General features: G+C 38.4%; 1 long non-coding RNA gene across 1 annotated transcript; it reads right to left on the minus strand.

Annotated features, from left to right (window-relative positions):
* Positions 1–3,453: 3,453 nt before the first annotated feature.
* Positions 3,454–4,852, minus strand: LOC307164189. The gene is made up of 4 exons (XR_013822235.1): positions 4,784–4,852; positions 4,477–4,641; positions 4,260–4,317; positions 3,454–4,167 (listed from the first exon to the last, which is right to left on the minus strand). It is a non-coding gene; the product is annotated as an uncharacterized lncRNA (long non-coding RNA).
* Positions 4,853–9,597: the final 4,745 nt, after the last annotated feature.

Raw genomic sequence — 9,597 nt, forward strand, 5'->3', positions numbered from 1 at the left:
CACTTACATAAAAAACAGACAATCACTTTTAACAACTCCCTCACTGCTGAATTGGCACTCTTTGTTGTATATTCTGAGGCACACTGAAAAACATCTACAATCTGTGCCTCTATCTCGAGTCTCCATGGGAAGATCTTCCTGGAGGAAAGCTTTACATTTAGCTGGGCAGTGGTTCTTTCTTTTAACAAGGACCCTAATCGTTTCAGTCTGACCTTCACAGTCTGGGTGACACATTTCAGCACAGATTGGTTTTGTGATCTTTGTGATCTTGTGATTCATCTAGTGTTCATTTTAGTTGGAAACTGCAGTAAGTTTGTAAATATGTAAGTACATTTTTGGAGTTTTGCAAACAAGGTAGAGGCGCGAATATCAAATGCTCCTATGTTATTTCTAAGACCACGTTCACACAGCAGCAGAATAGGGTTGTCAGTCCAATTCAAGTTCTTAATATGGTTACGTTCACACACAGTTACACCGCATTCTAGAACCAAATTCACACCCGTAAATGTTCAGGACTCACAACTGCATAAGCTGTGCTGTATGAACGGAAACAGACTGAACAACTGGATGTCTGTCATGTAATACAGTGCAAGAGAGCTGCACAGCGCTGCACAAACGCATGTCTACCGTGTGTTGCTTGTTTTCGTATGTGGTTTTGCTTTTGTTAACTTTCAGCAACAGAGATATGAACGGTGTGTCATCTGAAGGTTTTAGATAGCCTACAGTCAATGTTCTCCACCGGAGCTGTTCCCATCAGTTTTGTGTTCTACGCGTGACTCAAATGCTCTGCCATCCACACAGATATAAATGCAGTTGTCAATCCCAAAAACTGACAGTGTCAATGTAGCCTAAGTGTCAGAGAAAAGGTGAAAAATGTATTTATTTATAAAGAAAAACAAATTTATGACTATAATTTTGAAGGAAATAAAAAACACTTTACTCACATTATGAATTTTTTTTTTTTTTTTTTTTGCTTTAAATGTGTTGTATTTTGTATTGTAGTTTGTATGTGTAATTGGGACCCCCTCGAAAATGAGATGTCACATCACAACGGCTATCCTTTCAATAAAAATTCAATTCTATAAGTGGACCTTTGAACTGCCGTTCAAAAACAAAAGTGAAAGTGACATGTGAAGGCCAAATATGGTAACCCAAACTCGGAATTTGTCCTCTGCATTTAACCCATCCAAGTTAGTGTACTCTCATTAGGAGTAGCGAGTAGTGAACACACACACACACACACACTGGAGCAGTGGGCAGCCATTTACTGTGCCGCCCTGGGAGCGACCAGGGGTTAGGTGCCTTGCTCAAGCCTGACTCTCTAACCATTAGGCCATGACTGCCCCCAAAATTCACATTTTATAAGCTCTTAACGAGTTCTCAGCTGGTCAAAATCATATGCAAGCTATCCCAGCACACAGCATTGTTTTGGATGTTCTGTAAGTGCCGTCTCAAAATAGGCAATACGTCATAAAGGCAGACCAATCAGGTTGTTAACATATCCCTAAGCCTTTAGGTTCGGTGATAAAAATGCCAATCTGAACGCTAATCGGACCGGGACTAAATTTTTTTTTTTGGTCCGGGCCAAACGAACCAAACGAACCGAACTAAGTGTGAACACACCCTTAGATATGATCTATCCTACAAGTTTGGCTCAACTATGCTCATAACAGAGCATGAAGTGTGATAATTGATATCAAATCAATCAAGATTCTGTCCAACACCTTTAAGCCATTCGGTGTTTGCATATTTGCTGTGTTTTGCCATCATAAGGCACAGTCTATCTGCAATATGACCATGGCCTGGATGAGAATCACTGGGCAGATTTATTAAGTAAAGATCAAACATGAGCATTTTGGGAAGACTATATACATGATTCATGACAACCATCTGTAGAGTAATAAAAAATTAAAAGTGTCAAACTTTCCTTAATTTTGTAGTGTTGAGTATTGTAGCCAATCACAGGGATTTTGTTGACCAATCAGAAGTGTTTAAGTTACTGGTAGTGAGAATCTATTCAGTATCTCTCAAAACGCTGAATAAGTTTATAGTAAGCGCAAGTTGACTAAGTTCTGCATGGGCACAAATCCTCTCATTCCTCTCAAAGCAGACACAATGTAAATAAAGGATTCATTGTGCAGTTTTAACAGATTCATTGATTAAAACGGTAGTTTCTGCACTCAATGAGTTTGAACAAAAATGTTTTTGGTAATAACATTAAAAATAACATTTAAATCAGATAATATTCAGACTTTTGAGCTTTGAAGTGCTGGAAAAAAAGAAAAGAAAGTGGGACTGTCACAGAGGGAGTAAGATTGGATGACGTCATCAGGCTCTGCCATAACTTGGCTTTTGTCGAATGCTGGCGTCCAACATTGTTTGGATGCCAGCATTCTTCAAATATCTTTTTTTTGTGTTCATCTGAAGAAAAAAAAATGGGTAACACTTTATTTTACAGTGTCCTTGTTACATATGTTACATGTACTTATCACAGTAATAACAATAAATTATGCATAATTACATGCAATTAACCCTCAAACAAACCCTAATCCTACCCTAACCCTATAGTAAGTACATATAGTTGCTTAATATTACTCAGTACTTAAATATATAATTACACTGTAACAATGACACCTTAAAATAAAGTGTAACCAAAATATGCATACAGGGTTGGAACATCATGAGGACGAGTAAAAAGCTTTAACAGGGTTTGATTAAGATCTGAAATATTCTTAAGTCTCCTGACACAGGTTACGTGTGGCTCATTCACATTGTGCACACGGACTGTGTCAATCATGGCCAGGATTAGGCTGAAACTAAAGGTTTTATTCCTCATATACTGTTCCTCTCTCTAAAGCCACAACCCCCGTCTTGATCCTTTCATTGATCCGACTTCTTAGCAGGATGACACCTCTCACGCGGGAAAGCAGAGGAGATAAGTGGCATTACTCTGATCTAAGTTCAGTAGGATATTCCTGTCCCCAAAGGTAAATATTTTATATGTTTCAAATTAATTTCTTTGCAGCATTTTGATCATTCATACTTGGGAAAATCATGTACCAGAATGGCTTCAACATTATAAAAAATTATCGGAGAGTAACCCCAGATAGCAATGAGTCGGCGGACCACCGTCGGCGCTCCGGCGGCAGTAGAAGCGGCAGAATGGCGACATCGCAAACACGTTGGACGGCGCACCGCCGGCGGCAGCCGCTCTTTAAAAGCGGCAGCCGCCTTCCTACCGCCTTCGTTCCGCGGCCGGCCCGCGGGCCAACCGCCGTCCCGCCGCCGTTATATTTAAGGCGGCCCTTCCGCGGCCCGCTGGAGGCAAGCGCTATTTTCGAGCGATCTGCCGCCGCTTATTCTGGCTATATATATATATATATATATATATATAATATTTAATATTTATAGCATGCAGTTTATCAAGAATAATGATTGCTCAAACCAGACAAATTATCCATTTGGCATTTTTATTCCACATTTCAAAGTACATTAACTGTCATTTAAACAAGATGTGTCAGATCACTGAAACATAACAGAAAAATAAATAAATCAATATACTAACATGCAGGTTTCTTATTAAATTTTGGTAAAAAAACAAACAAACAAAAAACAGCCTTACAAGCATATTACAACTCTTACAATAATTGTTCATATAAAGAGGACAGCTCTAGGGTGAAAAAAATTACCTGTAAGTAAAGAGAATACTTGATACGAAATAATGTGCAGGATACCAAATAAATCAAAGTATGACATCACATTTACAAGCCATTTCTAACAATAGGTTAAGTGGTAGTAATTTATAGTAAAGCTCTGGAGTAGAATAGACCATTATAGCTGCAATGCTGACCTGTGGCACAAGGACTTACAAGCATTATTTGAAAAAAGAAAAAAAAGAAAGTAATTTCCACAGTTAGTGAGTATAGTGTGACACTTCTGACTTCTTTAGGGGTCTTGATGTTACTGACTGCAAGATAAAGAAAGGATTCCAGTTGTCAGTGATTCTGGGGTGTCAGTAGTCAGCCTAAGTGGTCGGCTGTGGGTCCCTCTCAGCTGTGCGGTGCCTTTTTCTGCCTTCACGGTCAGATGCTCCTTTCAGGTAACGCGAAACGTTAACCTAGACCGCTTCATCAGTGGCATCCTGGGTTGCCAGGTTCTTCTGGATGGCTAATTTAGAAAATACAGATCTGTCATTTCATTTGAATTGCATGAGGCCATACACATCTACTTAAATATAATTAAAAAAATATCCAACTTACTTTGAACAATGGTCTAAAGGAACATGTCTCTAAAACATGCTTTATCCCCTACACCGAGCTGAAAATCCAAAAAAGTGTTACAAATTACATTTCTCTGAAGCTTCTCATAAATAAATAAAAAATGTGAAAGGCTGAGGATTCAGACTGTAATATATGCAGTATACAATCTTAAATTTTACTTTAGATTACTCTATGGCATTATAATCAGCAAACTTACAAATTGTTCCTGGAGCTTTTTATCCTGCTTCAAACTGTTGTCAAGACACGGCAAATCTTCCTGGGTGTGTAGGGGGAGTAACAGATCCCCTGACAGGGATGACTCCAACAGACACAACATCACCAAACTCTGCAAGACGTCACAGCATAAGGGTCTGATCTGCACCTACAGGGTTTCCCAGAATAAAATAGTCAGTCCTGGTCCCTCAACTACTAAACTATGACATTTATATCTAGGTCTACTACATGGTCAGGTAGCCCCAGTGGGAATTAAACCAACAACCACAGGTGCTGTTTGCAAGTTGTACCTGATTTCCCAGTGCAAGCAAACGTCTTCAACATTGTTTGTTGAACTTGCTTGGAGAGTAACGTAGAACCTGGAAATATGAATATCAGATCCTCACTTAGATTCTACTCAGACACTGCACAACAATAGCACATATAGTACATCTACTGTATATCTCAGCAGTGTTAAACAGTGTTGGAAAAGCTGCCTTGAAAAATAGAAGAAAAAAAGAAAAACAAACAAATAGTTAACTAATCCCTGACTTTTATATATTTCTCTGACAAAAAACACACACATCAACAACAAGGGGTTTTAAATTGTTAATGAATAATAAGGGATCAAACTTGAACATTAATTTCCATGAATACATAAACAAAACAAAACTAATATTTATCTGAGGTGAAAAAAGGCAACCCCTGCCACACAGGGAATCAAATTCATTCCAGTGCACTGAAGATTCTAATAGTAATATTGTGAAATATTGTGAAAGTCCCCCTGTAGTCAATAATTTTATACCTTAAAACTCATCTTTGATCCCCAAAATGACATATCTAAATGTTTTTTTTTTCTGTGAAAAAAAAAGGATTCATGCCTTAAAATATGCAAATTAGCCCCGCCTCCACTCACTCACACCAGCTTTTCACAAGTTTTACTCAGCCATTATGTTTGAACCAGAAACTGATTCAGAAGAAGAGGAAGAGAATTATATGTATTATATTTATTGACTTCTATAGTCAAAACATCATCTTCAGTTTTCAGCAGAAGATAGGAATTCATACAGATTTGGAACAACTTGAGGGTGAGTAAATGATGACAGAATTGAAATTTTTGGGTGAACTAACCCTTTTTGGCTGTAATATAATAAGCAACTTTTAATATCTGAACAGTTTCAGTTATTAATCGATTACAAAGAAAATCTGGGTATCATACATTAAACGACTGAGGATCACACATCTGAAAACAGTAAACTAATAAATAAAATGGTGAAAGATGTGACCAAAAGTGACTCATTTAGAGGATCCTGCTGGGACTAGCATCGGCCTGTCCGCATTCGGCTAGAGGAAGTCGAATGGAATCAATACCTCAGCATTTTCATGACTTTGTAAAATGAAGTGTCAGGGCTCCAGTGAGCCTATTTTGGGACATTGATGGGATTGCTTTTGTAATTAGCCATACCAGAGTCCTTGACAGCCACGTCTGGGTATTCAGGGTGAATGAAACCTCATCAGCTGAAGGACGATACCCTTTACCCCTTTGCCACTTCTCTGTTCAAAAACCGAGCAGCTAAGAGCAGTCAACTCTTATTTGTTTTATCAAAAGCCTGTGCTTTACCAAAAGGTCTGTAAGTATTCACCTTGCTCAAGTGAAAAGCTGCTGTTTACCTGCTCCTGGTCTCCCTAGGCTCCCGTTCAGAGAGGTGGTGATGGAATAAGAGGGGGAGAGTTTCACTGCAGCATCTCTAGATGTGTCCTGCCTCATATCCATTATGTTGATTGATGGCTTCTGTGGGGGACTCATTTTCGCTCACGGTTGTGTGCTAAAAAGATTAAAAACAATAAATTTGTGAATGTTCCCTCCAAGGTTGGGACATATCATTCTTATACATCTAGTCAGGTTGCTGCAGATACAATTAAAGAGAAAGGTTACTCACGCATGTTGTGGAGGTGGATGCTTTTTTCATGACATTGTGCTGATTATTAACAGGGTAACATTTCAGTGTTGGCTAAATTATTTTACTGATAAAAAATTTTTTTTAACAAGCTTCATAACTAAATTTTGCAGTATTGGTGCGATATACAGTGCTGCAGGGATGATGTATTTTTTTTGGCCAACCAAATAGGATTTTTTTAGTCAACAATAGGATTTTCCCATTTCCATTTTCCAGTGACCAACTGAAGTTTATGATTCCTACATGTTTTGTTCATCATGATAATCTTCATGTAACGGAGGCCAGCTAGTAGTTGCTGTGCGAGTAAACCTCACTCCTCTGATCTCAATAGGCGCTCTAGTGACAGACGCTAGAGGCTGCAACAAAGGGTTTTACTGATGTATCTTATGTTGTAGAATAAAACATAAAAATATATTGAGCTTGTGTTCACCACAGACCATACTTCAGGCCTTTAACCAAAAGCCCATTAAAAAACCCCATTGGTTCCAGGACGATGGAACCAGGAGTGCTAACATGCTAACTTGTTTCGGGTTTTTGTGTTCATAATAGTTAGCAACATATACATATATATATATACATAGATTTCTCATTAGCAGCTGTTTCTATGGGCTGCTATCCGCAAGTCGTCCGCCATATTGGAACGGTCAAAGCCGGACCGTGAACATTTGAGAGCAAGTTGAGCAAGTCTGCAACCAAAATTAGATGCAAGTTGAGCAAGTCTGCAACCAAAATTAGATGCATGTATGAATATCTATATATGAAATAGACTTCAGCAGATGGTTTTGCTAAACTCACACAATACAACAATATGAAGGTGTTAGCTAACATGTCATTAAAAAGTTGCCATAGTAAAAGTAAAAACATTAACAGTACCATAGTAAAAACTTGTAATATTGAGTTAAAGGAGAACTCCGGACAATTTTAACATTGAGCTCATTTTTTTGTAAATTTGGAGTGCTGTCAGTACAGAGAACAACGACAAAAATCGGTGTTGCCTACACCGTGTTATCCTCTTTTTAAAATTTGCACCCTGTTGACTTCAATGGGGCAAGTTTTAAACCTGCTTTTAGCCTCTTAACATCCTTGATGTGTCATTACAAGTGCACAGCCATGTGAGTGATTCCTTTCAGAGTGAACACGGTGAATCTGACTGCAGTAGATGTGAAAGATATGAGTAAAAGTGATGTTAATTCAGCCAGCGCTCATACCTGTATTTACATCCTGTTTTCGGTAGCGTGAACTCGACAATCGACTACTGTGGACTTCGACCGAAAACAGGAAGAAAATACAGGTATGTGCGCTGGCTGAATTAACATCACTTTTATTCATATCTTTCACATCTACTGCAGTCAGATTCACCGTGTTCACTCTGAAGGAATCACTCTCATTAAATACTGACAGCACTCCAAATTTACAAAAAAATGAGCTCAATGTTAAAATTGACCGGAGTTCTCCTTTAATACATATAAAAACACAATGTAAGCAACACATTCTCACCGATGAAAGGTTATACCATTTCTTCGGGAATTTAAATCTCGGCGTTTCACAACCAGAAGCTGCGTAATGTTGTGACATCATTATTCTTGCTGTGAGTGACGACAAACTGACCGTTGCAAGATGGTGCGTGCGCCGACATGTCTGGAGTGGTCGAATGTGGAATTTACGTATAAATATCTATGGTTAGCAATAATTGATTTCTAACTAAAAATGAAACAAAAGATCTTCTTTCATTATTATCTCACTCTCTGCCATAGCTCTCAAATCTCATTTTCATTCCACAGCAGGCATGTTGTGCTCTGATATGTTATATGCAGAACCAATGTATGACATCTACGGATCTGACACAGTTAAGGTCATCAACCTTAATCTTCAAACGACAGCAGTTCTGGTATGCGTTTTGCAAATCTGCCTATAAAATGCAAGAGAAAATAAGTGTGTTATTCAGAGACGTATAGAAATGTCTCGGGGGATCTTTATTTAAGTAGACTACTGCCAAAGTGGAGCAACTGTTTAAGAAATGTCTTGCCGGGTATATTTATCTAAATAAGCTACCTGAATAACAACATATCTGGTTAAATGACACAGAAATGTGAAGGTAACTCTTTCACCCCCTTGAGTATACCGAAGTTTGCCATTGCCACAGTAATACAAGAATGCATGCAAAACTGTTCAACAGAACCACAATGTCTTCAACAAGCATACTTGATGAATGTTGCATGAACATGCATGAATGTTTCTGGCCTAAATTGCTCCAGATGTCAACTAAATGATCTGAAGACGCTGAAATATGCCTTTGCAAGGAAATACAAGGAGCTTCATGCTAGATTCTCAAATCCCTGTGTATTTCACTGCGCTTAAATGACAGATCAGACACTGAATCCTCTGCCCTGTATTTTACCTCCTCAATTAGACCACATGTCCTTCACACAGCACTAAGATACTGACACATCTGTCTTGGCAAAATCCTCAGGTTTCAAATGACTGAGAGATGAAGTGATACTTCCTCTTTGCAACTGTTCAGGCTTTAGCAGGGATCAACACGGCTACAAAAGATATGTCTTAATACTTGAGATTTTACAAGCCTCTCTCAGCATGATCTCCCTGCACAGACATGAGGATTAGATCAAATCTAAAGATGTTTCATTAGGTGTTTTATGGACCACCCTGTGGGGTGTTTTCAATGTGCTGTTCTGTTGATATTGGCACGATATGCCGCATGTTCTGCATGATAATGCGCATCAGCTTAAGTGTGATTTTGGCCCTGAGGTCAAGCTGAAGTGGAGGAGAGCCATCGTTCTGAGGAAAGTAAAAGTCATCCAAAAAACAAACTCAGAAAATTGTTTTCCCATTTACACAGCTGGAAATCTGATTATGCTCCAGCATCTGAACTCGTCAGCACTGTGAATTTCTATGCATCAACAATAATCACAGCTTCACCGCCACAAAATGCTTCCAGTAGAGTTGGGTTTTTAGCCTCAAAGCAAACTGTAAAAATCTGAAGCAAATGGATTGTTTGTTTCATATGGTAATAAAGAACAGGCATAGTGTAGATTTAACTAGTATTTTCTAAAAATGCAATAAATAAATAGATTGTTAAATATATCCACTGTACTATATGAATAACATTTAGCTTAACCTGATATTGAGGTCTTAAAGGGATAGATTCC

The sequence above is a fragment of the Squalius cephalus genome, assembly GCF_949319135.1.
Source record: "Squalius cephalus genome assembly, chromosome: 9".
NCBI lineage: Eukaryota > Metazoa > Chordata > Actinopteri > Cypriniformes > Leuciscidae > Squalius > Squalius cephalus.